Source organism: Enhydra lutris, unplaced genomic scaffold, assembly GCF_002288905.1.
Source record: "Enhydra lutris kenyoni isolate GAN:26980312 unplaced genomic scaffold, ASM228890v2 scaffoldscaffold7, whole genome shotgun sequence".
In the NCBI taxonomy this organism is placed as follows: Eukaryota; Metazoa; Chordata; class Mammalia; order Carnivora; family Mustelidae; genus Enhydra; species Enhydra lutris.
Window position 1 is genome coordinate 2,278,121 of NW_019154091.1, and position 27,766 is coordinate 2,305,886.

Here is a 27,766-nt window from a genome sequence, read left to right on the forward strand (position 1 = left end):
GGTAAAGGACCCGTACTCAAGGAACTACAGAACACTCATGAAAGAAACTGAAGAAGACACACACACAAAAAAAATGGAAGAGCTATCCATGCTCATGGATCAGAAGAACAAACATTGTTAAAATGTCTATACTGCCTAGAGCAATGTATACTTTCGATGCCATCCCAATCAAAATTCCACCAGTATTTTTCAAAGTGCTGGAACAAACAATCCTAAAATTTGTATGGAACCAGAAGAGACCCCGAATTGCTAAGGAAATGTTGAAAAAGAAAAACAAAACTGGGGGCATCACGTTGCCTGATTTTAAGCTTTACTACAAAGCTGTGATCACCAAGACAGCATGGTACTGGCACCAAAACAGACACATAGTCCAGTGGAACAGAGTTGAGAGCCCAGATATGGACCCTCAACTCCATGGTCAAATAATCCTCGACAAAGCAGGAAAAAATATACAGTGGAAAAAAGACAGTCTCTTCAATAAATGGTGCTGGGGAAATTGGACAGCTATGTATAGAAGAATGAAACTCGACCATTCTCTTACACCATACACAAAGATAAACTCTAATGGATGAAAGACCTCAACATGAGGCAGGAATCTATCAAAATCATAGAGGAGAACATAGGCAGCAACCTCTTCGACATGGGCCACAGCAACTTCTTTCAAGACATGTCCCCAAAGGCAAAGGAAACAAAAGTGAAAATGAACTTTTAGGACTTCATCAAGATCAAAAGTTTCTGTAAAGCAAAGGAAACAGTCAACAAAACAAAGAGGTATCCCATGGACTGGGAGAAGATATTCACAACGACACTACAGACAAAGGGCTGATATCCAAGATCTATAAAGAGCTCCTCAAACTCAACACACACAAAACAGATAACCGCATCAAAAAATGGGCAGAAGACATGAACATACACTTCTCCAAAGAAGACATACAAATGGCTAACAGACACATGAAAAAATGTTCATCATCACTGGCCATCGGGAGATTCAAGTCAAAACCACACTGAGATACCACCTTCACCAGTTAGAATGGCCAAAATCAACAAGACAGTAAACAAATGTTGGAGAAGATGTGGAGAAAGGGGAACACTCTTACACTGTTGGTGGGAATGCAAGTTGGTGCAGCCACTTTGGAAAACAGTGTGGAGATTCCTTAAGAAATTAAAAATAGAGCTTCCCTATGACCCTGCAATTGCACTACTAGGTACTTACCCCAAAGATATAGATGTAGTGAAAAGAAGGGCCATCTGTACCCCAATGTTCATAGCAGCAATGGCCACAGTCACCAAACTGTGGAAAGAACCAAATGCCCTTCAACAGATGAATGGATAAAGAAGGTATGGTCCATATATACAATAGAGTATTATGCTTCCATCAGAATGATGAATACCCAACTTTTGTATTAACATGGACGGGACTGGAGATTATACTAAGTGAAATAAGTCAAACTGAGAGAGTCAATTATCATATGGTTTCACTTACTCATGGAGCATAAGGAATAACATGGAGGACATTGGGAGATGGAGAGGAGAAGTAAGTTGGGGGAAATCAGAGTTGGAGATAAACCATGAAAGACTGTGGACTCTGAGAAACAAACTGAGGGTTTTGGAAGGGGGTTGGGGGATGAGGTGAGCCTGATGGTGCGTATTATGGAGGGCACATATTGCATGGAGCACTGGGTGTGGTGCATAAACAATGAATTTTGGAACAAACACACACACAAATTAAATTAAATTATATTTTAAAAATAAAGAAATAAAATAGAAAATGAAATTATAAAAAAAAATCTGAATATTATTTAGTGTTACTATATTGTGAGCAATATTTGTAAATATTTATCTAAAATTCAAATTTAAATGGGCATTCTATACTTTTTATTTATGAAATCTAACAACCCCTCTCTTCTACTACTTACTTCTGGCTGGAGCTAAAAAGAGATGTTCCTCCTGCACAACACACATAAACACACACACACACACACACACACACACACACACTTCAGACTTAGGATCACCTACTCTATCACTTCATAGAAGAATTATTTGCAGTGAAAGTTCAGAGCATTTTTTTTTTTTTTTTTTTTTTTTTGGTTTGAGGTGACTGCCCTGTGAATATTCACTCCAAATCCCAAGGTGCCAAGGTGAGGGAAAGAAGACATTTGGAGTTGTTTGTACTCTATGTTCATGCAGCTAACTGAATCAGTGTAAGGACTATGTTTCTCCTCTATTTTGAAAATCTGTCCATTCTTTACACATCAGAGGCGAAACATAGAGTTAAATTCCAGCAGCCACATATTGAGATTGCAAATGGTTGCTTATCATTCCTCAATTCATAGAAGGACCATATCTTTTATTGTCAATTTGATTAAAGGCTTCAGCTTCAAAATAAAATTCATGTCCAAGGGTCTTTCATTTTCCCTTTGATAAACGGGCATAATTCACTTTTCTTTAATGTTATTCCAAAGAGCATTGTGTTACAATGGGGTTTTTGTGATGCCCCAAAAACATTTTTGAAACTGTTCTTATCTTTCCAGGCTCTTGCTAACAGCCACCACAATACTCTCTTGGGCATAAGTGTGCCCAACAAAGGCTCAAGGAATAAGTTTATAGACTCTGGAAGTTGGATCTCCTGGGTGGGAGGGAGAAAAGGTTGCATATAAATTCTTTTCCATAAAAGGCTTTATCAAATGACTGAAACAGAACATACCAAGTAACTAGTTCCAGATTAATTTTCAATCAGCATTTTGTGAGCACTTCTAGGTACCCGGTGGTTCATAGTGGTTCTTAACCTTGACTGCACATTAGAATCACAGAGGGAGCTTTTTAAAAAATATTGCTCCCTGGGGACCACCTTGGAGATTCTAGCTCAGTTGGTGTGGGGTGGGGGCTGAGCATTAGTATTGTTAAAAGCTCCCTAGTGATTCTAAGGTGGAGGCAGCAGTAAGCAACGCTGATATATACAATTTCGTTTATTCTCCCCTGCAATCCGGCAAGGTTGGCAGAAGTATCAGGTATAACACATGAGGGGATCGATCATACAAAACAGCTTCAGTGACCTCCTCCTCAAGCTTGGGCCTATTTCATGCTCAATTTCATACTATGACAGCTCAGGATACCAAGAGGCTGCAAGGGATTTTTTTTTTTTTTAATTGAGTCCTCTAAAAGATATAAATGCTCAGAGCACCTCAGAAAATTAAACTCAACATACCCAAACACGATAGATGTATTTTCAACTTTGTATTATCAAGTGTTTAAAATACATAAAAGTGAGGGAGCAGCGTGATTGAGCCCCCATTACTGATCTCTAGACTTCAACAATTTGGAAGATTTTACCAGTTCTGCTTCCTCTCTGTCCTCCAGGGTTTTGGTTTGTTTTGCTTTGTTAGATTATTTTAAATTAAATCCCAGTGGTAGTACTGTTCAGCTGTACCTACTCCAGAATTTATCTCTAATACTGAGGACTTCCTTGTTGTGGTGGTAAAATAAAAATGACATAAAATTTACTATTTTAACCATTTTTCAAGTATATAGTTCAGTGGTATTAAGAACATTCCCATTGTTAGGCAATCATCACCACCATCCATTCCTAGAACTTTTTCCATCTTCCCAAACTGAAAGTCTATCTCCATGAAACACTAACTCCCCATACCTCAATGTGGTGGCAACCACCACTCTACTTTCTGTGTCTATGAGTTTGAGGCCTCTAGATCCTAGTTACAGTGGAATCATATATATTTTCCTCTCATGTCTGGCTTATTTTACTTAGCATAATTTCTTCAAAGTTCATTCATGTTGCAGCATGAAACCCCTGAGGATTTTTCTCTGTAGCAAAATTCAGTGCCATTTTCATCCTTAAAAAATTAATATGATATTATTAAGATAAATTTCCTTTAATCCTCTCCCCAAAATTTGGCACAATTTTGTGACATTTATTTGTTAGAGAAACCAGGTTATTTGTCCTATAGAATTGCCCATGTGAGATATGGCACATGCTTTCTGGAAAGGATATGTCAGCCTCCTCAATCCCAATATTGCTGAAAGCTGGTAGTAGGACCAGAAACTTGACCAGACTTGAACTAACATACAGTTTTTTGGCAAGAATTCACAGAGGGTGGGACATACATTGTATTGTGCCTTTTAAGAGACCAGTAACATCTGATTGTCCTGCTTTTAGTGATATTATGGTTGCTCAGGCGATGTCACTATAATCCTTCTATCTGACTTCTTTGTGATAGAATTTCAACACTGGAAGAAGGCACTCTGAGGGGCACCTGGGTGGCTCAGTCAATTAAACGTTTGCATTCAGCTCAGGTCACAATCTCAGGGTCCTGCTCAGCGGGGAGTCTTCTTTTCCCTTTGCTCTGCCACTGCCTCCTGCTCGTGCTCCCCCCCAAACTCAAATAAATACATAAAGTCTTAAAAAAGGAAAAAGAAAGAAATCACTCTGAGTTTATGACCCCCTAACCAGCTTTTTTCATCTGTACATAGGAAGAACCAGGACCAAAGAAGTTTAATGATTTGTTCAGCATCATATATCAAGTAATATTTATCGAGTTCCCTCTCCTGAGAGAACCCAACCCTTTTTCCATGTAGAGATCCATTGTTCTTCCCCATGCTTCCATGTGGCTCAGTTCTTAAAGAACTTAGTATGCTATGAAAACTACCTAGAGGGGCTCCTGAGTGGCTCAGTTGGTTAAGCATCTGCCTTGGTCTCAGGTCATAATCCCAGGGTCTTGGGATCAAGCCCCCCTGTCAGGTTCCCTGCTCAGTGAGGAACCTGCTTCTCCCTTTCCCTCTGCCACACCCCCTACTTGTGCTCTCTCTCTGTCTCTCTCTCTCTCACCCTCTCTCAAATAAATAAAATAAAATCTTAAGAAAATAAAACTTCCTAGACTAGACCACAAGCCATAGGAAGGAAGAGAGCTTATGTATTTATTCACAATTTAACTCCTTGGATAGATGGCACAGAACAAGGGACTAATACATATTTGTTATATAAAAGAAATACAAAAGTGAATGATTAGTTGATTTAATTAAAAGATGCAAGAACTTTGGGATCACTTTTCTAAACATATGTTTCTATAGATGTCTTCATAAAAGAATGTCCCAATAGATTTTAACAGATCTGGCCATGATTCCATCTCAATATAAATTTTAGATACTTGTAAAAAGCAGTGTAATCCTTTGCCAAGTGCCTTTTCTGAGAGATCTCACAAGGGGTAAAGGAATGGCTTTGATTTCCCCATAGGGCTTTGAAGTCTCTTACCTGGGTGCTCTGTTGTGCCTCTACAACTTCCAGACAGCAACCAGGGTGAAATTTTTCAAATGCAATTCTGATCATGTCATTCCACCAATGAAAACTCTCTCATGTTCTTCCATTGTACTTAGAATAAAGCCTAAACTCCCACAAGGACCCACAAGTTCCCACCCATACTACCTCATATATATTTCTCCAGCCTCATATCAGCATCTCTTCTCTTGAGCTGGCCTCTTTTCATTTCCCTGCACCTAGAACCTGCAGCCTGTTCCCACCTAAGATTTTGTACCTGTTTTCCCCTCTGCCTGGCCTGTTCCCCTGCAGGTCTTCCTAAGGGTGGTTTATTTTCATCCTTTGGGTCTCTAATCAACTGTCCTGGAAAAACCTTATTTAAAATGAGCCTCCTCCATGGTGTTTCTATTCCATCACCCTGGGTATTTACTTCATAACACTGCATATAATTATTTAATTAATTACTATATTAATTATTTTATTTATTTGTTCCCTTGTTGACTATCTCTCTGCTCTGTTAAAATAGAAGTTCCATGAAGACAGATAATTTGTATTTTTACCACTCTATTCTCAACAACTAACACAGAGCTTGGAACAGAATATAAGCTCAATAACTATGAGGTGAAAGAAGTAAGGAAAACCTTTAAAAGCTTGTGAATGAAGAATGCTTGGATTCTTGCATCAGCCTGCCTGCTCCTCTACCCTCAACCCAATTCACAGCCTGGTCTTTTGAGATACTATGGCTCAAATTGGCCCCAGACTCTAGGAAATGTTGAAGGAGCCCTGGTTTGCTTGGATCTCGCATATAATCCCCATCATGTTGGGCCTGACTCTACCTTGGGCCTGAGATCTAACTCCTAAGGCTGTGGCTTATTCCTTGACCTAAATATCCACATTATTTCTCAGGCCATATATAAACTCTGCCTTGTTCTCCCTCCTTCACGCCTTCCCCTTTCCTCTTTCTTATTCACTCACCCTCTATCTTAGGCATTAGATCCTGGTCCATATCTCATCCCTGTGCTGGGACCACACTGCTGTTGACATGGTGGGTCTCCTCTGGATCTATCTCCATATCCCCCATCAAAACCTTTCACTTTCTCCTTCCACCAACTTCCACCAACTTTTGACCAAAGCAGCCAACACCCAAATGGTGGGTGATGTTCAGTGCTGGTACATTAAGATCAGGCAAACTTGGCTTGCTTTTCCTCTATGGAAGATGGAAAGGGTGTCCCCAAGATCTTGAGAAGGAAGAGGAAATAAGTCCGTTATTCTCATAAACACTTAGAATAAAAAAAACATCAATAGTGCACACTTGAACTATTAAGGCAAACCACATGAAATTGCCAGTATGCTACCTACCAAAAAAGAAGACTAATTCATTCAGCCTAACACATTTCCTGCCTGCCTCTCCCACCCATTCATGGCACCCAAAGCTATTGTCAGTTGTTTTAGAGTAATCTGGAGTGAAGAAAATATGGACCATAATTAAAGGGTGAAGTCTGGGACCAAACAATTCTATGGAAGGGATAACCTCCTAACCCCTTTGCCATTGCTTAAGATACTTAAAGCCAAGGATAAGAAAGAAATATTAGTCATTCATTCAATTCCTCAGCACAAATGCATTCAAGTCCTATGTGCACTAGGCACTATGCCTTTTACTTCACATTATCTTTATATTTTATGTTTAATCCCAGCCTTATTCTCGTTTTCAAGGAAGATCTTTATGTTACAACAAAACAACTCTTTTTAGGGTCAGAAAAATCAAGCTTTGGCTCCCAGATCTGTCCTTAATTACCTGCATGACCATGGGACAAATCTCAGACTCTGAGTTCTGAGTTTTCTCTTTGATAAAATGGGTATAAAAAATACCTACACTATACTCTGAAAATAAAATAAGTTGATCCATATGACAAGTACACTCACTATGAGAAAAGTCCCTCTTTTTTTTTCCCATAAATGCTTTTTTTATCCTCAAATTTTCTTGTGGCAGCCATACCCTCTGGTTCCAATAAGCTTGTACAGGTTGAAGCAAACACTTATATTAAGTGGGATAAAAGTCTGGGGTAAGGTTCATAGACAGCAGGTTAAGAATCCCTGATGTATGTTTAGGTGCTCTAATACTCAGTGTCTGACTCTGACCCCAAATGATCAATGTTGCTGTTTGCTTTCCTGTTCTATTTTTGGATGTTTGATAAACACACTAATATCAAAGAGTAATATCAGAGTTTGGCTATCACACTGGACTTTGTCACTGCCCAAAGCCCTTGGCCAATGTGATCATTGGTCATGACTAATTGTTGGCAAAGCTGCAAGGAAGAGTCACTCTTCTATCCTGCTATGGGAAGTATAAATTGAGGATGCTTTTTGGAAGACAATTTGACAGTCCATGTTAAAAACCCAGAAATGTATATAATTCACATTCTAGAAATTCACCACTAAGAACATCTGGCAGGAAAACAATATATTAGATGTTTGTTTATAAAACCTTGGAGGGGAACTCCTCAATATCCAACCAGAAACCTAATTAAATCAAGTATAGCTTCCCATAAAATGGAATAAAATGAGCCACTAGAATTTTCATGATGAAATGAGAAATTCTAATCTATTGATAAGTGAATAAACCTGATTATAAAACAGTACAGTATATTGAACACTACATCAAAAACTAATGATGTACTATATGTTGGCTAATCAGACTTAATAAAAAAATAAATAAATAAAATAAAACAGTACAGTACAATGGGTTTTTGTTGTTGTTGTTGTTTTGTGTCTTATTTGTTGTTTTTACCAAATACAGCAAAAGTTTAACAATGGTTACATTGGCATGAAGGGATTATTAGTGGATTTTGTCATCCTCTGTGTTTTTCTATATTTTCTAAATTTTCTGCAATCTATATAAAGTACTTACATTGTTTTCAAAATTAGGAGGTGGGGTGAAGGATGTGTCTTTTTGTTTTTAAGTAGTAGATTTAAAAACAACTCTAAATAGCACTCCACCATAGGAGAATGGAGTAGAGAGCAGTGACTTCTGAGAATGAGGACAAAAATAGCCATTTATGGTCATGAAAGATTTAAGGATCAGCCTTGTTGACACTTCCCTGTTCTGTATTGTTACATGTTTAAAGGATGTTATAACTTTTCCAGGCTACATGTAGAAGATTGTCTTGACCAGTTGCATTTGACTCAGTGAATAATACAATGGAATTTCAGGGCAGAAAGGAATCTTCAAAATCAATTTGTTTTGCTCCTTTTCTTAGATGAGACATCTAAGCTCAAAGGAGCCCAGTGACTTGTCTTAGGCTGCAGAATTAGTCATGTCCTTATATGACACAATGTAGAAAGTACATTGAGGTCCATATGATGAATGGGGAAAGATTATCAAAGATTAGAAAAACCCATCACAAAACTATCCATTTGCCACAAGGTGGGTACACAAACAGTAATAAGACAAGAGGAATACTGTGTTTGCCAACATTCCATTGAAGGAGAGCACAGTGTTTGTTTCAAGGAATGTTGTGATAAGCTTACTTGGACTGGAAGTTGAAGCCTTGGGGCCATGAAATGGTTTTGTGCCAAGGCTTCAGGAAGACGCATCAGAATCCCTCTCCATAAGAGGAGAAGATTGTATGTGTTCCTTTAAAAGGGAAAGATGAAGAAAGAGGAGAGAGCGAAATGTTGGTCATGAAATGTTGGTGAGTAGTTGGTTTTTTGGAAGGTCCATGAAAGAACTGTGTTCTGCACCCAAGTTGGGGCAACCAGTAGGTTGACGTGCCCCAAATCATCCCAGTTTACCTAAGACTTTCCCAGTTTAGTGGTCATAGTCCCATGTCCCGGGAGACCCCCAGTCTTGGACAAACTAGGGTAGCTAATCACTCCAGGGCAACAACTCATTGTCCTCACAATGTTTTAATTAAATGAGTTGAAGACCTCATTTAACATCTAGTTTACAAAATAGCTCCCTAAAAATCCAAAGGACTGTCAAATTTTGCAAAACACTGTCAAGTTTTGCAACAGGTTAAATGACCAAAAGGGGAAAGAAAATGTATCTTCTCACATACAAAGAATGTATAGTTTTTCAAGCTGCTTCCCAGGATAATAGTAATGCTTTAAAGTATTTATGAATGTGAGAATCTTAATTAGAAAGCTTCTCTCTTGCCAGTCTTGTGCCTGATGAACAGGGATTAAATTCCTACCCTCCCAATGGTGCAGCACACCAAAGTTCTGTGATACATGTAGAAATCACATCTCCTATAAATAAAACCAAACTTCCATATGTAAAAATGGAGATGCAATTGTTGTACTATTTCAATGTTTCAAGGTTTCAATGAGCTCTTGAGTGTAGTGATGACTTAAAAAGTTGTTAGTGTCTTTGACTTTGACTGGTTAGAACTGTTATTGGCATTTCCATTCCATTTTTAGATCCTCTGCCAATACACTTAAGATTAAAAGCAGAAGAAAGCTGAATGTAAAAAGCTCCTCATCATAGTTCTAGGTCGGAAGTTGCTCTCCGGCCTGTAGAAGCTACCACATTGCCCTCTCCTAGTTTTTCCCATTTTTTCCTTTCCTACTGTAATTCTCCACAGTGACAGAGTGAGGATTTGGTTGGCCATTACCCATGCTCTTCCTGCTTCAAAGGAGAACTTGTCTTAGGAAAAAGAGTCAGGCCAGTGGGAGAAAGATAATGCCTTCTTCTGGTCATGGCATTAAAATCCTCCAGTGTTGGGCACAGCAGTCATAACTGTCTTTCTCATGGTCTCTTTGTGGCCATAATGGTAAAATGGAGTAAGGAGGAGGTAATGGAAAGATGTGAATTGAACAAAAATACTATCCATTGAAATCCTAAATAAGAGTTAGGAGGACCTTGTTCTAGTGAGTAGGGAATAATGGTTCTCAATCTTGACTGAGCATCAGAATCACTGAAGATATTTGTTAAAAACAGAGATGACTTAGGTTCCATCATCGATTTCCTCAGTCTGTAGGTTGGCCATGGCCTGAATGTTTGTGTCTCAGAATTCATACCCTGAAATCCTAACACCACAGGTGATAGTATTAGGAAGTGTGGCCTTTAGGAGGTGGTTAGGTCATGAGGGCAGTGCCCTTGTGAATGGGATTAGTGCCTTTATAAAAAATGTCCCAGAGAGATCTCTTTCCCTTTTCACCATGTGAGGATACAATAAAAAGTCTGCAACCTGGAAGAGGTCCCTCACCCAACCATCCTGGGACCCTGATGTTGAACTTGCAGCCTCCAGAGCTGTGAAGAATAAATTTCCATTGATTATAGGCCACCTAGTTTGTTGTTATACCAACCCAAATGGAGTAAGACAAGGTTTATATTTTTAGTGGGCACATATATATTTAACTACTTCTGAGAACTTTGAGTATGGCATATGTGTGGTGCAGTGGATCTCAGACTGAGGGTTCTGAGACAAGTAGAAAGAAAATTTCACTTTGAGAAAGGCAACTTCAGTGGTTAAGAGCACAGGTTCTGAAGTCAGGAAGACCTGGGTTGGAATTCCAATTCTGTCTCTATGTAATCGGACAAATTACTTAAGTTCTCACTTTTCTTGGGTATAAATTGGGAATGAATATAAGACCTTCCTGTATAGATGAAAGGAGACAATGTTTGTAAAAAAATTTAGAAAAAGATTAACAAGGTATACAGTAGATAGGAAAAAATGGTCATTACTTCTCACTAGTCACTTGGTCCTCTGTGAGTCTCAGCAAACTCATCCATAGAATGGAGCATGCTCAAGGCTATCTCTATAGTGACTCTCAGTTCCCATTCTCTCTGATTAAATAGGATGTAAAGTAGTCATTGGCAAACTTGTTCTCTAAAGGAAAAATTGTGAATATTTTAGTCTTTGCAGACCATATGGTCTCTGTTGCAATAGCTGGCCTCTGCCATTATAATGTAAAAGGAGCCATAGTTAATACATAAGTGAACAAGTGTGGCTGTGTCACAATAAAAGTTCATCAACAAAAACAGGCAGTGAGCCAGATTTAATCCTGGGCTATAGACTGCAGAACCCTGATATAAAGAACTAAAGGATAAGGCGAGTTCTCTCCACTCCCCAGCAGTGTGTCTTCTCCCAGTAGTACACTTTTGAAATATATTGAGGCACAGAGAGGTAACATAATATGCCTGTAGCTGTTTATATTTTTCAAATATAGTCATAACATCTCCCATTACATATGCTATCCATACAATAAGACTTTGACCACCTCTCATCAAGAGGTAGAGTTAACACTTCCTACCTTTAACACTGGGCAAAATTATGACTATGGTATGATGGCATATATGTCTTTTGAGACAAGTTCATAAAAAGCGATATAGCTTCCACCTGGTTTCCTGGTTCCCTGGTTGGGACATTTGCCTTTGTAACCTAAACACTATGCTCTGAGGAAGATAAGGTCTCCCTGTGATAAAACCCACATGGAGAGAAATTGTCAGTCAGCACAAATTGTCAGTCCTGTGAATACGCCATCTTGGAATAATGAATAAGTCATCTAATAATAGATGGGCCACCCCAACTGGGAGAAGCAGAGATGAAATGTTCCTGCTGAGTACTGTGCAGGTTGAAGGTTCATGAACCAAATAAAATTTCAAAAGAACAGTATTCAAGTGACTGTACCTGGTGCCATATGAGATAAGATTTGGGGATCTAGAGAGGGGTATAAGTATATTTTGCATAAAAAACAAATGTTAATTATTGTGACCAGAAAATAAATTACAGAAGATTGTATTTTCTTTAAAAAAAAAAAAAAAGGTGGTATAACAGTAGCTCTACTCTTACATGTTCTTCTTACAATGTAGCCTTGGCACTCCTCTATCAAAATATGATGCTCTGTGACTTCTGAGGAGGTCATAAAAGGTGATACAGCTTTTGCCTAGTTATCTTAAAATGCTAATCCTTGGTGTTCAGCCACCAGGCTGTAAGGAAGCCCAAGTTCTCCTATGGAGAGGTCCCTGTTGAAACTGCCAGCCATGTAAGTGAGCCATCTTGGAAGTAGATCTTCCAACCTTAAATGTGCCACCCCAGGTGACACCATGTAAAGCAGAAATAAGCTTCCCCACTGAACCTACCATATTGAAGATTTATGCTATAAATAAATGATTGTAGTTTTAAAGCTATTAAGTTTGGGAGTAGTTTGTGACATAGCAATAGATAATTGGAACACTAGCAAATGGTGGAGCTCACAAATGAATACAGGTATTCTAATTCTAGAGTCCACATTTGCAGTTTATACAGAGTACTGCACTGCCCAGATACCCCTGCAGGGAAGAAGGTTATATTCAGGTGCTGGGTGTGCTGCTTACCAATAGCTCTCAGTCCTCAGGCTTCCAGAGTAATTGCCCTTGGCTGAAAAGAGACACCTTGCCCTAAAGTCATGACTCCCTCCAGGGACAGTTTGCATCCAACATCTGTTTCATGTAGAGATATGAAAGCTCAGCCTCCTTCCCCAGTCTGGGCCAATTCTGAAGGGCTTCCCCAGCTTCAGAACTCTCTAGGGTCAGCTAAGGCCTTGCTGCTGCCATGCGACAATACATCCTCTCTCCCAATCTGCTTCTTTCACTTCCTCCACAGGTGCAGATCCTGAGAAACATCCACCAAAACTTCCTGCACACAAATCTCCACTTCAGAATCTTTTTCTTGGGGAATGCAGCTTGCAACACTATTCTTATCCATCATTAAAGTAGAATGAGATGTCCATAAAGGATAAGCTGAAGGCATTCAAGCACAGACACTTGATGGGAATAGTTAGTCTATGTAAATAACTTGAATTGATTGCCTACTGAACATCTAGTCCAGCTTGTGCCAGAACTTTCTTTACCTAGAAAATCTTACTGTCTAATAAAGGATATACACAAACAAACATGAAATTGTAATACAGTGTAATAAGTACTATGAAAGAAAAGGATTCTAACACATCCATGGGAACCCAGAGGACCAGGAAATGTGTCTCTGTATTTTGAAATAGAGGAGAATGTAAGCAGAATATAGGGATCTGTAGGCACTGCTAAAAATACAAAAGGATGGCACTGGTGGAAGGATGGTAAGTGGTGTAGTTAGAAAAATGTTCACAGGCTGGACCATGAAAGATTTCAGTACCAGGGTTATGGGATGTATTTTACTTTATAGAAAAATAGGGTTCCACTGAAGACTTTCAAGAAATGGATCATCAGAGTTATATCATATATTCTGGAAAGATCACTGTGGCCACATCTTGGAAGATGATTTTTAAAATGGCAAGACTGGAAATAGGAAGAGCATTTAAGGTTTGCTGTAGCAATGATCTGGACGTGACTCTGATCTTTTTTATTCTTCACTGGTATCAACTAAGAAAAATGGGAATTCTGTACCTCTCCCCTAACTCCCTGCCAAAGATGAAACCACCTAATCTGGGCAGTCTATGCTAAATGTGGATGCCTGTACTGATTCAGCTGAGCAACTAGCTAACTAATCCTCTTTTCCATATAGAAGCTGAGGAGGCAGAAGAAACTATAACAGTTCACCAGTTTCATTAGGGAAAAATAGTTCCTCTAGCCCTCAGTACTCCAGAGAAAACACCAGTTACTCAAAACGAAGATCTGTATTATACACTTCTGTGACATGCCACTGCCTAGCCAAATGTTGAGACATTCTGGGCACCCCTAAGGAGTCACTTCCCTGCCCCAGAGTGTCATGACCACTCAAGGGACTTCCCTCAAGGATGAGAACATTTCTGCTGGAAATGTATTATCAAGAACATCTAGTCCAGCTTGTGCCAGAACTTACTTGTTTGTGTTTGTCTTAAAACAGTTTTCAGCTACCATTTCATTGGTTCACAGGAAAGCAGAGACCTGTGAAACATGCAACAGCAAAAGAAGTCTGGAGGAGGTTGTTTTCATGATTGGCTGGGAATGGAGTAATCTCAGCATTAGGACATCTAAGACTTCCAGAAATTTTCTGGAATCCTTTGAGATTCGATTCCCTTGTGACTAGAAGGTGGGAATAGAAGTAGGGAGAAAAGTGTCTGTTTTGTTTAATTAACTACAATATACACATACATACACACACAACTCCAATTCACTTAGCATTTTAATTTCTTAAAATAGGTCTTACTTGAGCATATTAAAAAATTACACAGTACAACATATTATAGTAAGAAAATAAGTTTTTTCTCTTTCACCTTGTCTTTCTCTCATTCTCAATTTCCGTGTCAGAGGGATTATCACGTCCAATTTCTTCAATATCCCTCTAGCAATATTCTATGCATATATAAATATATATACATATATACACATACATGTATATGCACACATTTTTGCACATATGGTAACATACTATTCAAACCATTATTAATCTTGCTTTTCTATATTAATAATACATGTCAATGATTCTAGAGATAGAGCCTTCTTATTTATTTAGCAGCCACATAGAATTCCAATATATGGTGGTGCAATAATTTGTCTAATCAGCCTCTTACACTTATAGACACTGAGACCGTGTCCAAAAGTTTGCTACTATAAATAATCTTGCAACAAATATCCTTGTATGTATACATGCATGTATTTGTGCAGATGTGAGCATTTTACAAGTGCATAAACTTATAGAATTGGAATTACTGCGTAGAAGAGTATAGGTTTAAAATTTTGAAAGATTATGCCAGATAGGCTCTGTAACTTTGCTCTTGATGCTCCCACCATACCCCTTCCTCAGTCACTAATGACTTCCTATTGCAAGCCTGCACCTCGTTTTCTGAGGTTTTTTCCTGGCTATAAAAGTGTGCTTTGTGCACTCACAAGGAAGGCCAGAAAAATTGGGGACTGAACATACCCAAAAAAAGTCTTCAGTCAATGACAAATAAATGCCCCCACTTTCTTCACCTTTGGCAGGGAACAACTTTATACAGAGGTCCCTAGTGGAACTGAGCTGAGCCTCAGCTATCCACAGTGATAACTCTCTCATTAACATACCCTTTTGTTGACTTCTTTCCCTTTCCGCTCCCTTACCAGTGCTATATGGGATCATCTTCTAAGAAAACTACTTGCGCTCAAATCTTTGTCTCAGGGTTCTTCCTTTTTTTTTTTTTAATTAAACTTTTTACATTTTTAAAAAATTTTTATTTTATTTTATTTGTGTGTGTGTGTTCCAAAATTCATTGTTTATGCACCACACCCAGTGCTCCATGCAATATATGCCTCCTTAATACCCACCACCAGGCTCACTCAACACCCCACCCTCTCCCCTCCAAAACCCTCAGCTTATTTCTCAGAGTCCACTGCCTCTCATGGTTTGTGTCCCTCTCTGATTTCCCCCAACTCACTTCTCTCTGTCTCCCAATGTCTTCTGTGTTATTCCTTATACTCCACAAGTAAGTGAAACCATATGATAATTGACTCTCTCTGCTTGACTTATTTCACTCAGCATAATCTCTTCCCGTCCTGTCCATGTTGATACAAAAGTTGGGCATTCATCCTTTCTGATGGAGGCATAATACTCCACTGTATATATGGACCATATCTTCTTTATCCATTCATCTGTTGAAGGGCATCTTGGTTCTTTCCACAGTTTGGTGACTGTGGCCATTGCTGCTATGAACATTGGGGTACAGATGGTCCTTCTTTTCACTACATCTGTTCCCTTGGGGTAAATACCCAGTAGTGCAATTGCAGGGTCATAGGGTAGTTCTATTTTTAATTTCTTAAGGAATCTCCACACTGTTTTCCAAAGTGGCTGCACCAACTTGCATTCCCACCGACAGTGTAAGAGGGTTCCCCTTTCTCCACATCCTCTCCAACACTTGTTGTTTACTGTCTTGTTGATTTTGGCCAGGAAACACAATTTAAAATTACCCTCCATAAAGGCTGTTGTAACTTGCACTTCCACCAAGACTGTCTGTTCCCCATCGCCACCACAATTCCATCCCCACCCCAACTCACAATCAGTTTTATTGTTAATTTATTCATTTTTTCATTTTTTCATTCATTCAAAAGATAATTTTTGAGCATTTTCCTTGTTTCAGGCACTTAGCTGGCTCCTGGATACAATACAAGGCACTAGAGATCAGACATACTTCCATTACCTGTATTTCTCCTCCTTTAAGTTGAAACCTAAATTTCTTTTAATAAAGGTAAGTCCAATATTACCTCACAATCAGAGCAAAAGCATGGAAAATGCCTAATCTTGTTTAAAGAATGAGGCATTCCAAAAATCTGTAATCAGCAACAGCAAGACAGATTATCAAATCCTCCCCAGGTTTGTAGATGTTTAGGGTTGAAGAGAACAGGAGATGTCAGACCCTTGAAGTAGGTCAAGGGGACCTGGGACAGAAGATATTCTTCAGTGATTTCACATGGTGATCTAGACTAGGGCCTGGTCCAGGACAAAAAGAAACTGTGTAGTGAGCAGTTCTGTCATACAGCTACAAATGTTCTGCTTTCATGATTTATGGACATGTTTTTGTTTTTCAGACTGCCTGTTTTCATAGTAAAGAGCTTTATTCCCGGGGCGCTAATTAATGGAGGTATTACTGTTCTTAACAGAACAAGAAGGAAAGTCACCCCTATCCTGGATAAATGCCACAATCTGCCTTCTCTGCTCCTAAACCAGGCTGCCAAGCTTTGCTGGGAAGTCCCTCCATTCCATAATCATGGACTCCAACCACAGCTGGGCCCTGGATAATTTGAGTAAAACTTGTACTTGTCTGTGATTAACTTTCCCCCATTTTTTTCAGCAGTTATTTCCAACTTTCTCCTTTCTCTTTAAACCCTTGATCTTCTACCTGTGGCCTTAACCTAAGTACATGAACCTTTTCCCTATTTTAAGGGGAAAAAATAGATAATCCAAACATGGGCTTCTCTATCCACAAATCTCTCCACATCTGCACCAACTCCTGCTCACTATTACTGAGAGGACTCAAGAACCTCACCTATTTCCCTGGTCCTCTCCAACCTGTTACTCTAGGGCTCACCTCCTATACCTCTTGTATCAACACCTTCTCAAGGCCTTACAATAGCCCTTTATTTTAAACAAATAAACATGTCCAGATCTTTCCCATTTTTAAATAAAAGGTGCTTTTTCTGTCATTCTTTCTAACTGGTTCCCTCTCATTTCTTTGATAATTTGATGCCTTCAAATAATTGCCTATCCTCATTGCCTTTACTTCTTCTCCTCCCAATCATTCCTAACTCCCTACATCTTTATCCACCCACCATAAACACATGTACTGTTCTCCTTTTCCACATTTTCAATTCCAATAAACTTTTTCCAAATCTCACCTTCTTCAAAATCTCTATAACAATGAGTCTCAAAAGTGGTCTCCAGACCAGCAAAAAAAGCATCACCTAGGAACTCCTGAGAGACTTAAATTCTTGGGCTACACTCAAGACTTACTGAATTAGAACTGCTTGGGCTGGGCCCAACAATCTGTGTTTTAGTAAGCCCTCTAGGTGACTTTGAGTTTAAGTTTACTACTTCCTCTTCTCTTCCTTTGCAGAATTCTTTCTTCACTTAGTTTCTGTAAGCTAGATAGTGCTGGCTCTTTTTTACATTTTAAGCTATTCTTCTTAGTCTCCTTCTTCCATTCATCCATAAATATGGTTTATCCTCATGCTCTATTATCTCATAATCTGTCCTGCCGGTGTGATGTCATCTATTTATAACACTTTAGTTACAACCTGTGTTAATCAAAACTCTTGGTTATAAATGGCAGAAAATGCAATTCAACTTAAGTGATGTTGAGCAATGTTAAACAAAAGATGGAATTTATTGGTTCATGTAACATTTTTGTCTTGCCCCAGGATCTTAGATAATCTTATCAAGATTTGGCCTCATTCTCTTTATCTCTTAGTTTTGCATACATCTGACTTAGTTTGGTTTCCAGTCCGGGCCTCCTCAGTGGGGTCTCTTGAAGCTCCAAAAGTACAAATTCTCAGTTTCAGGGCCATATTAGTTTTATGTTCCCATCCTAAACCAGCCATTGTCTCCAACAAAGTAGAATATAATTACTTCCTTAAGCCTGAGTCATATCACCATCTCTGGTGGTAGGAGTGAGGTCAACTTTAAACAAACTGACCTTTATTTAACATGCATTGAACACTTACTATGTGCCCAGTACTTTTCTTGGCTCTAGGAATGCAACAGTTACTAACGGAGTCAGTCCCTAGGCTCATGGAGCTTATATTACAGAGGGATATATAGTCAGTAAACAAAACAAACAAGCAGATAAATATAAGCATAGGAAGATAAAGGGGTGGAGAGTGATGAGACTGCTGAGGGGGGAGTAACTTCCCACAAACTATCGGGATATTAATAGGAATAATGAATCCTAGGTGGGTAAAAACAATAGATACAATTAATTACCAGGTCTACATCTTTAACAATTATAACCAAACTGCCTATTGACCCTGTCACTTAATAGTAAAATTAAAATGTCCCAAACTAAAATTAGCACATTCCCTACTTTTAACTTTCTGCTTGGTTTTCTTTGAATAGATTTTTCTTTTTAAATGAATGACTTTTTAAGCTAATAAGAATCAATTATTCTCTTTATCCCCTCAAATTGGAGGTTGTAAATGACAAAGGATAATAGATTGGAAACCTCCCCAACAGGAATGGATAGAAGCTACAAAGACTATTTTTTTATTTTAATTTTATTTTTTATAAACATATAATATATTTTTATCCCCAGGGGTACAGGTCTGTGAATCGCCAGGTTTACACACTTCACAGCACTCACCATAGCACATACCCTCCCCAATGTCCATAACCCCTCCAACCCCCCTCCCCCCATCAACCCTCAGTTTGTTTTGTGAGATTGAGAGTCACTTATGGTACAAAGACTATTTTTGAGAAGTCTTAGGTAGGAAGCTTGTGGAAGGATGGTCAGAGTGCAAAGAAATGAAAAACCCATGAACAACAGAAATGAACAACTTCCTATGAATAACCTTCCTATTAAGTCCCTTCCAATCATCTAATGAAGTACTCTGGGTAAAATCTTAAATCTATAATTATTTCATTTGCCTGTTGTCTTCAGCTTCTACCCAATAGTTCCTGATATGAGCAAAGCTGATTATTTAATTTCCCAAGTCATGTTTCACTCATCAAATAATGCCAATTCTGTCTCCTAAATGTTGCTGGAAAATATTCCCTGACCCACATTCCTGTGACCTCTTCTCTAGTCCATGGCTCATCATCTCTTTTCTCACTCTCTCATCTGAATCATACCCAGTCTTCTTCTTGTAGTCTTATCCCCTCCCCCAACATTCTTCACATTATTTCCGAAAGTCATGGATTTCCAAGCAGTACTGTACAGTAGGTTGACTTGATGTTTCTGGTAAAATCAATCAATCAATCTAATATGAGGCTGCTTAGCCTGATTAAATGTTTTCTTCAGCCACATTCACCTGCACCAGGTACTTGAAAGAGATTCAGAATTGAGGTTTTGCTTGACAGGTATGATGGAAGAGTACTAAAAGAAATGAGCTGGTAAGATAGAAAATGGTATGCAGGGAGTAGTATACTTAAAAGGAGGATTTGGGAGATTATTCTTTTTTTTTTTTTTTCCTTTCCTGAAAACACGTTTATCTAGCATATTCTGAAAATAATGGAAAAGAAATGGATCAAATTCACTTTAAAGTGGAAGCATGGTTCAGCAATGGAATTTTAAGTGATAATATTTGGTAACCTAAGTAAGTGGCAAATGCCACAAATCCCCAAAGAGAAACTTGAACCCAGAACTCTCAGATTAAAAGTCTGATACCCTACCAATTGAGAGATCCAAGATAGTGGTAATTGAAATAGTAATGTCTGGGGTATAGTGTGTGTGTGTGGAGAGGGCGTGATAGCTAAGATAAAGTGGAGGAACAGAAGATTGGACACAAGGAGGTCAACGTGTTCAAAGGTCACATTGTCAGATGTACTGTTCATATGGATGTTGAAGTCCTCAAGAAAGGTGACAAGAGCAATGGTGGAAGGAAAAACAATGATCCAGACAACAAATCTTCAATGCATAAAGGGGAATGACCAAAAAGACAATCAGTAATAGCAATAAGGTGGCAGAGAAGGTGTCATATTCTGAGAGTCTGTGCTCTCAATGAGGTGGAAGTGAAGTAGCTTTGGGAAGAGAAAGCAAAAGTCAGAAAGTAATCATAGGGAATAAGGAGGATACCTATCCATCATTCCAGACCCTTTTGTTTATGAAATATAACATGAAAAAAATAAAAGAATCTCAAGAGAAGACTGGGAAAAATTTACATCCTCCAGAAAGACAGATGGGTTTCAGTTAGAGCAAAAAGGGGAAGCAAAAGAAGATGAAGTAATGGGGGATTTTGCTGATGACATGTCATGAGTTCTAGAGAGCACAGCAGAAGAGTTCAGGGAAGGAATACAGAAAACTAAGTCAGATTAAGGAATGTGTAGAGAAGGATAAAGAATACTCACAATGAGATATGACCTGGAATGTAAACAGGGATCAAAAACATGATGGGTTAGTCCATGTGGTCTTTTAGAGAGAAGTTAGTAACCAGCTCTGACTGTAGTCCTTTTTCTGAGACTAGTACCTGAAACAGTTTTCAGTAGTGAATGGGAAGTATGGAAAGCAACATGGTCTTGCTAAAAAGCATGAGAGAATTCTTTCATGTGTTTGTTAGCCATTCATATGTCTTCTTTGGAGAAGTGTCTGTTCATGTCTTCTGCCCATTGTTGACTTGTTTTTTTGGGTGTTGAGTTTGAGAAGTTTTTTATACATCTTGGATATCAACCCTTTATCTGTACACTTTATTATTTACAAATATCTTTTCCCATTCCATGGGTTGCCTCTTTGTTTTGTTGACTGTTTCCTTTGCTGTGCAGAAGCTTTTTATCTTGATGAAGTCCCAAAAGTTCATTTTCGCTTTTGTTTCCTTTGCCTTTAAAGATGTGTCTTAAAAGAACTTGCTGTGGCCAGTGTCAAAAAGGTTACTGCCTATGTTCTCCTCTAGGATTTTGATGGATTCCTGTCTCACATTGAGGTCTTTCATCCATTTAGAGTTTATCTTTGTGTACGGTGTAAGAGAATGGTCAAGTTTCATTCTTCAGTATACAGTTGTCTAATTTTCCCAGCACCATTTATTGAAAAGACTGTCTTTTTACCCTTGGATATTTTTCCTGCTTTGTGGAAGATTAGTTGACCATAGAGCTAAGGGTCCATATCTGGGGCCTCTATTCTGTTCCATTGATCTATGTGTCTGTTTTTGTGCTGGTACCATGCTGTCTTGATGATCACAGCTTTGTAATAGAGCTTGAAATCAGAGAACATGATGCCCCTAGCTTCAAATCAAACCCACAGTGAGATACCACCTTATAGCAGTTAGAATGGCAAAAATTGACAAGGCAAGAAACAACAAATATTGATGAGGTTGTGGAGAAAGGGGAACCCTCACACACTGTTGGTAGAAATGCAAGTTGGTACAGCCACTTTGGAAAACAGTGTGGAACTTCCTCAAAAAGTTAAATATAGAGCTACCCTATGACCCAGCAATTGCACTACAGAGTATTTACCCCAAAGATACAGAGGTAATGAAAAGAAGGGTCACATGAACCCCAATGTTCATAGCAACAAGAGCCAAACTGTGGAAGAAGCCGAGATGCCCTTCAACAGACAAATGGGTAAAGGAGATGTAGTCCAATTGGGGAAGGTATGTGCTATGGTGAATGCTGTGAAGTGTGTAAACCTGGCGATTCACAGACCTGTACCCCTGGGGCTAATAATACATTATATGTTAATAAAAAAATAAAAAATTATAAAATAAAAAAAAGAAGATGTGGTCCATATATACAATGGAATATTACTCAGTCATCAGAAAGGATGAATACCTACCATTTGCATCAACATGGATGGGACTGGAGGAGATTATGTGAAGTGAAATAAGTCAAGCAGAGAAAGACCATTATCATATGGTTTCACTTATTTGTGGAACATAAGGAATAGCATGGGTGACATGAGGAGAAGGAAAGGAAAATTGAAAGGGGGGAATCAGAGGGGGAGATGAACCATGAGAGACTGTGGACTCTGACAAACTGAGGGTTTTAGGGGGAGGGAGTGGGGTTTGGGTTAGCTGGTGATGGGTATTAAGGAGGGCACAGAGTGCATGGAGCACTGGGTATTATACACAAACAATGAATCATGCAACGCTACATCAAAAACTAATGATGTACTGTATGGTGACTAACATAATGTAACAAAAGAAAGAGAGAGAGGAAGGAAGGAAGGAAGGAAGGAAGGAAGGGAGGGAGGAAAAAAGGAAAGAAAGAAGACAATTGACACAGGAAGGGAATGACTGATTTTCTTTACTAAATATCTGGATGGGCAGAGAAAATTTTGACAGTCCTTGACAGGTGATGACATCTAAAATGATATGTCAAAGTGTTAAAACAAATGAGAAATGAACATGTGATTCAAATTTATTATAAATATGTACAATAAAAATGTTTCATTTTAATGCAAAAACAAACAAACAAACAAACCATGAGAGGCCCTGTTAGCCTTATAAGGAACCCCAAAGAAATTCCTATTAAGCTCTGCATAAACTGTAACCTTTTCAGGGAATGTTTGTATTTTTAAGTGAGGCTGTTTCCTTAACTGAATGGAGGAAGAGATTTGAGCCTCTGCATCTTGCTTCCTGTGACCTATTTTTATGTATGTTCCCCAATTCACCTCAGCTAATTGTCTAGAGAGTTAATAATGCAGAACAAAGATTACAGCTGCTATTTTCCTATCATCAAATCATCAAAATAAAGTAAATACTAATACTTACTGTAGTATTTTTCTAAATTAAAGCTAACAAATATGACAGAGAGATCAATGTGACTATTTGTGGTTTGAAGAAATTTCAGAATCTGAAATTTTTTGGATAGCTCTTAGGTTGGATATTTAGATTTGGTTTCCACTGTGGATTAATAACAGGGATGGTACATTTTATAGTAGGTTTATAGTAGTATTTCCTAAGAGGTTTGCAATCATTCATGTTAGCTAGCTTATTTATCAAGACTTACATAAATTTGGGAATACCCAAATCAGTTTGAAACGGGTCACCTTGAACTTGACCCAACTTTTCTGCTAGAGAGAGGCCATCAGAAAACTCTGTATACAGATAACACAAAGTAAATTCCAAATTGGAGAACTTTATGTTAGTGGTTGGTACTTTTTGTACTAAATATATACAAGCATTCTCATACCAACAACATCTATTCTATTAGCACTTTTTGTGTGCTCAATCTGTGAGGTAGATATCCATATCCTCATTTTATAGATACCTAGCCCACAATCACACCAACAGTTAATGATGCTGCTGGGATTTAAGTCTCAGTCTGTTTCAACGTGGGATTGTAGATAGGAAAGCTCAGAATGAATAACTTGTCCAAGGCCATAGAACTAGTTGGCAATACTTCTGGGATTTTAAACCCAGGTCTTGTCTCAACTTCTGTGACTTATTTTGGAGGGCTATCATTTACTATTTCCAACATGATACTTCTATGCCCCAACCCGGACCATCTTGAAGCTTGGCTTATCCACTGAAAAATCTAAGTCTAAACTTCCTTTCTTTTTGTGTTACCTCTCTTTCCTGAGACACACAAGTCTAGAAGAAATATTTTTCCCAGGCAAGTGCCTACCAGTGTGTCAAAGAGGTCATCCTTACCATTTGCTTCTTCTACAAAGTGCCACACGAGTGAATATATGCAGCAAAAATACACATTTCTTCCTTCTTGTTCTCTTGCCCAGTTGAGATCACTGTACCTCATTATTCTGTACATATCCTTCATCAGATCTCCCTTTCTCCATTTCAGTAAGATATCGAATGAATAGGCAGTTGGACTTGAGGTGGTTTTCAAGGTCCCTTCCAATTCTAAAATGCCATGAGTCCCCCAATCTGTACTTCTGATTCTTGTCTTGAAATATAGTACATTAAGCACTGATAGTAGATATGTGCTTTTGCTGCCACCACCCTTCCTCCCCGACTCCAGCAAAAATATGCATAGTAATTATTTTAAGTGTTGGATTTGCATTTCTGTAGTTTCTTCTATGATGTCAAGTAATAAAGTTTCGTCATAAAGATGAAAGGTGGTCATGATTTTCTGTACTTGCCATCCACGTTTTCAAATACTCAGCAGTAAGATGAAAAGATGGCATTGATTAGCCTGTCTTTGAGGCTGAGAATAAGTATATATTTATCAAGTTTTTTATGTTCTTCATGTAGATGTCTACAGATTGGCTGTTTTAGAAATTGTCTTGGCAATTTACCAGTTGAGCTTTGTCTTTTGCAGCTTTTGGTTTTTCATGAGTCTTCACAAATAGCTATCCACCTACACCTAACACAATTTTGGTACAGTTCTATGAGATAGATTGAATTATTTGCTGCCTATAAACTAAAATTATCATAGTTATAATTCAGTTATATAAGGAGCAATATCTAATTCAGAAATGTGTTCAAGATGTTTTATGTTCTAAATGTTTATGAACTCCAAGAAATCATAGCTGCATGAAGAAACTGAGGCATGTAGACATTAACTCACTTGCTAGAATACTGGCTATGAAGTCACATTATAACACATAAACCTTTACTTTTATCCCAATTTTCTTTTTATTGTACCCACTTTTGAGAAGTGCTTTTTTCCTAAAGAAAATACTTCATTTGTATCCAATTGGAACCAGACCTTTAGAAATTCTTACCACTGATAAACTGTGATTTCCCCTGCTCCTGGGAAGGTAGAATCAAGATGGGAGAAAAACCAGCATATTTATGTGCTGGTGAGAATGATGCAGGATGAAGGGCTAATTGAGAATACAGGAAAGGGGAAGAATTTCTGGAGTGAGGTCCTTGAAAAGGCAAGAGGGTATACAAATGGTGGTTAGTGTCAACTAGGAGCAAAGATATTTACACCTACTAATGGAAAAGAAAGCAATACATGTAGCAACAAAAGTGAGTGGATAGAAAAGTACTGTCGGAAGAGCATGGAGGAAGTCTCTGGTAAAGCATCTATCGTTTTGATGAAACAGGAAGTAAGGTTTTCAACTAAGAGTAAGGATGGTAGAGAATTTGGGAGAGAAATGTAAACAGCCATCTACAAGAGGAGGTGAGTGAACAAACAAGGAAAATAAAGTATGATTGCCAAGATCAAAGGCCCATTCTCCCCTTTCTGCTCACATAGCAATAAATACATATCAATAATCAGATAATCTAGAAATTGATCACATGTTCAGTTTAATATTTCATGATTATATTATCTCTAATCTTTTTTGTATGTGTTTAGTGTCTCTTAAGCAAGATAACAAGCTCCTCAAGCCCATCAGAGATCATGTTTCTTCTTTCTTTGTGACCCTATAGTGCCTACCAAAGGTGCTGGGCATGTAGCAGAGTTTCCATGAATGCTCACTGCATTCAGTTAGAACCATAACCACTACCTCTCTAGAATCAGAACTGACCTGTTGTGCCAGAGTTCACAAGTCTGATCGCAACACAGGAAAAGATGTGGTTCATAATGGTTGATTTTGAGCTCCTTGGCCTTTGGGGCTTGGGGATTTGAGCTGGGCATAATGGTTAGGAGGGCACCAACTGAGACACAAATACTGGAGAATGGTCTGCTATGTGGAGACTTCAGACCACAGAGATGGCTTTGGAAGACTTACTGTGTTTAAGTAATGTCATGAGGAATGCATGACAGAAGTTTATGTAGCCCATGGCAAATATAGTAAAATCTTTTTTATATCTGTAACATTTAGGTGAGTTTACTAATATTTATTCTCAATCTACTTGCTTGCTCATTTTTTAAAAACATTTGAATATTTGTTTCTTAACTCTGTGCCTTCAATTTATAGAAACTACAATTTCAAATAAGGAGGACATTTGATTCAACTTATAGTACTAAGCTTATTCTGCCAGCTAAAAGGTTTAAGCAACTTGAGATTTTAGTTTTTGTTATTGCTTCTTGACACCATGATCACTATAACAGGTGATTTCTATATATTCAGGATTTTTTTTTTTAAGAACTACCTCTTGATTCTATTTCTAATCTTATTGCAACTTTAAATTGTCTACCAACTCTTGAGTCCAACTTATTTCTACCTGCATTTAAAAAAAAGTTACTTTGGGTTCATGTTGTTTAGTTAAAGCCCACAGTTAGTGCCCACAGCACACTATCCCTTTGTGCTTCTAGGAGGCCTTTTTTCAAAGTGGGTCACTGACACAATCAATTAATCTACATACTGGATATTGGACTACAGCTAGAAGAATACTGGTTGTATTTCCATTTCTTAGCATGTTGTCTATTATGCTCAATGACTGCTTTATGAATGAAGGAAAATATATACAAATAAGTGTCTACATGCCTACATAATGCATACAAGAGACGGACACGAAAAAGTGAAATGGGAGCTTACAGGGATGAGTCATCTCTTCTAGCTAGCGCAGGGGTGAGGAGGGCATGAAAGAAATGCCAGGAGGATTAGGAAGGTGGAAAATGTACCAGAATTTTCAAGCTAAATGTGCTGGGATTGAGACAGAGGTGAAGATACTTTAGTAGGAGCTACAGGTACAAATGGAGCAAAGCATGTTTAGAGTACAGCAAGTAGTCTAACTTGGCCCAAGGGACAGATGAAGTTATGTAACAAGAGGTACATTTGTTTGCAAAGATCAGTTCAGGCTGAACTGCAAAGGGCTTGGAAGTAGAATTAATTTCATAATAACTTAAAAATATTGGTGTGATTCAAAACATTACCCTCCAGGATAGAGAACTTTGTGAAGCAGATATCTATAATCTAAAATTCTAAATACTTTTTAAGATGACCCTTTAGAGGTTGCTTAAAACTCCTCCTTTCAGAGACTTTGATATTTAAGCAAAACAACTAATAGAAGACTCTTGCTCTGATCATGCAGGATATTGAAAGATCTGATTTAACAAAGGTTGGTTACTGAGTGATAGTCAAGCTGATCTATACCTGCATTTGTATTTCATGCCCCTAGACCTTTCCAGCAAAGGTTCTGTTTGACCGTGGAAATGAGCATGGCACCATGAGGCTAAACTGGGAAAGATCTCAGAATAGAAAGGTCCTTCAGTATCTCCTTTGCTTGCTCTTTCTTTTCTTTTTCTCTTTATTCCCACTGTTTTTTATGTGTTTGTTTTGTTTTGCACACATACACTTACTTAACTGGAACTATGGGATTTAGCATTATAATTCCACACATATCATATTTCAAGTGTGTCTCCGTCTCAGTTACTAAAATCAGACTTCCCGGGCAAGGAGAAAGCCTCCACTTTGCTCCCAGCAGATGATTGGGACATAATGAACATCTGGAACATATACTCGGCTTCTTTACATGATTACTGATAGACCCAATCCTGTTGTGTTCTTCCAAGACTATAAAAACGTGTTAACATGGTTACATCACACACTTCAGCTGGTTTGTATAAGGCATGATTTTGCCACATGATATTTACTTTAAAAAGTAAATAATAGTCTCGTTCAAAGTGATGCTGT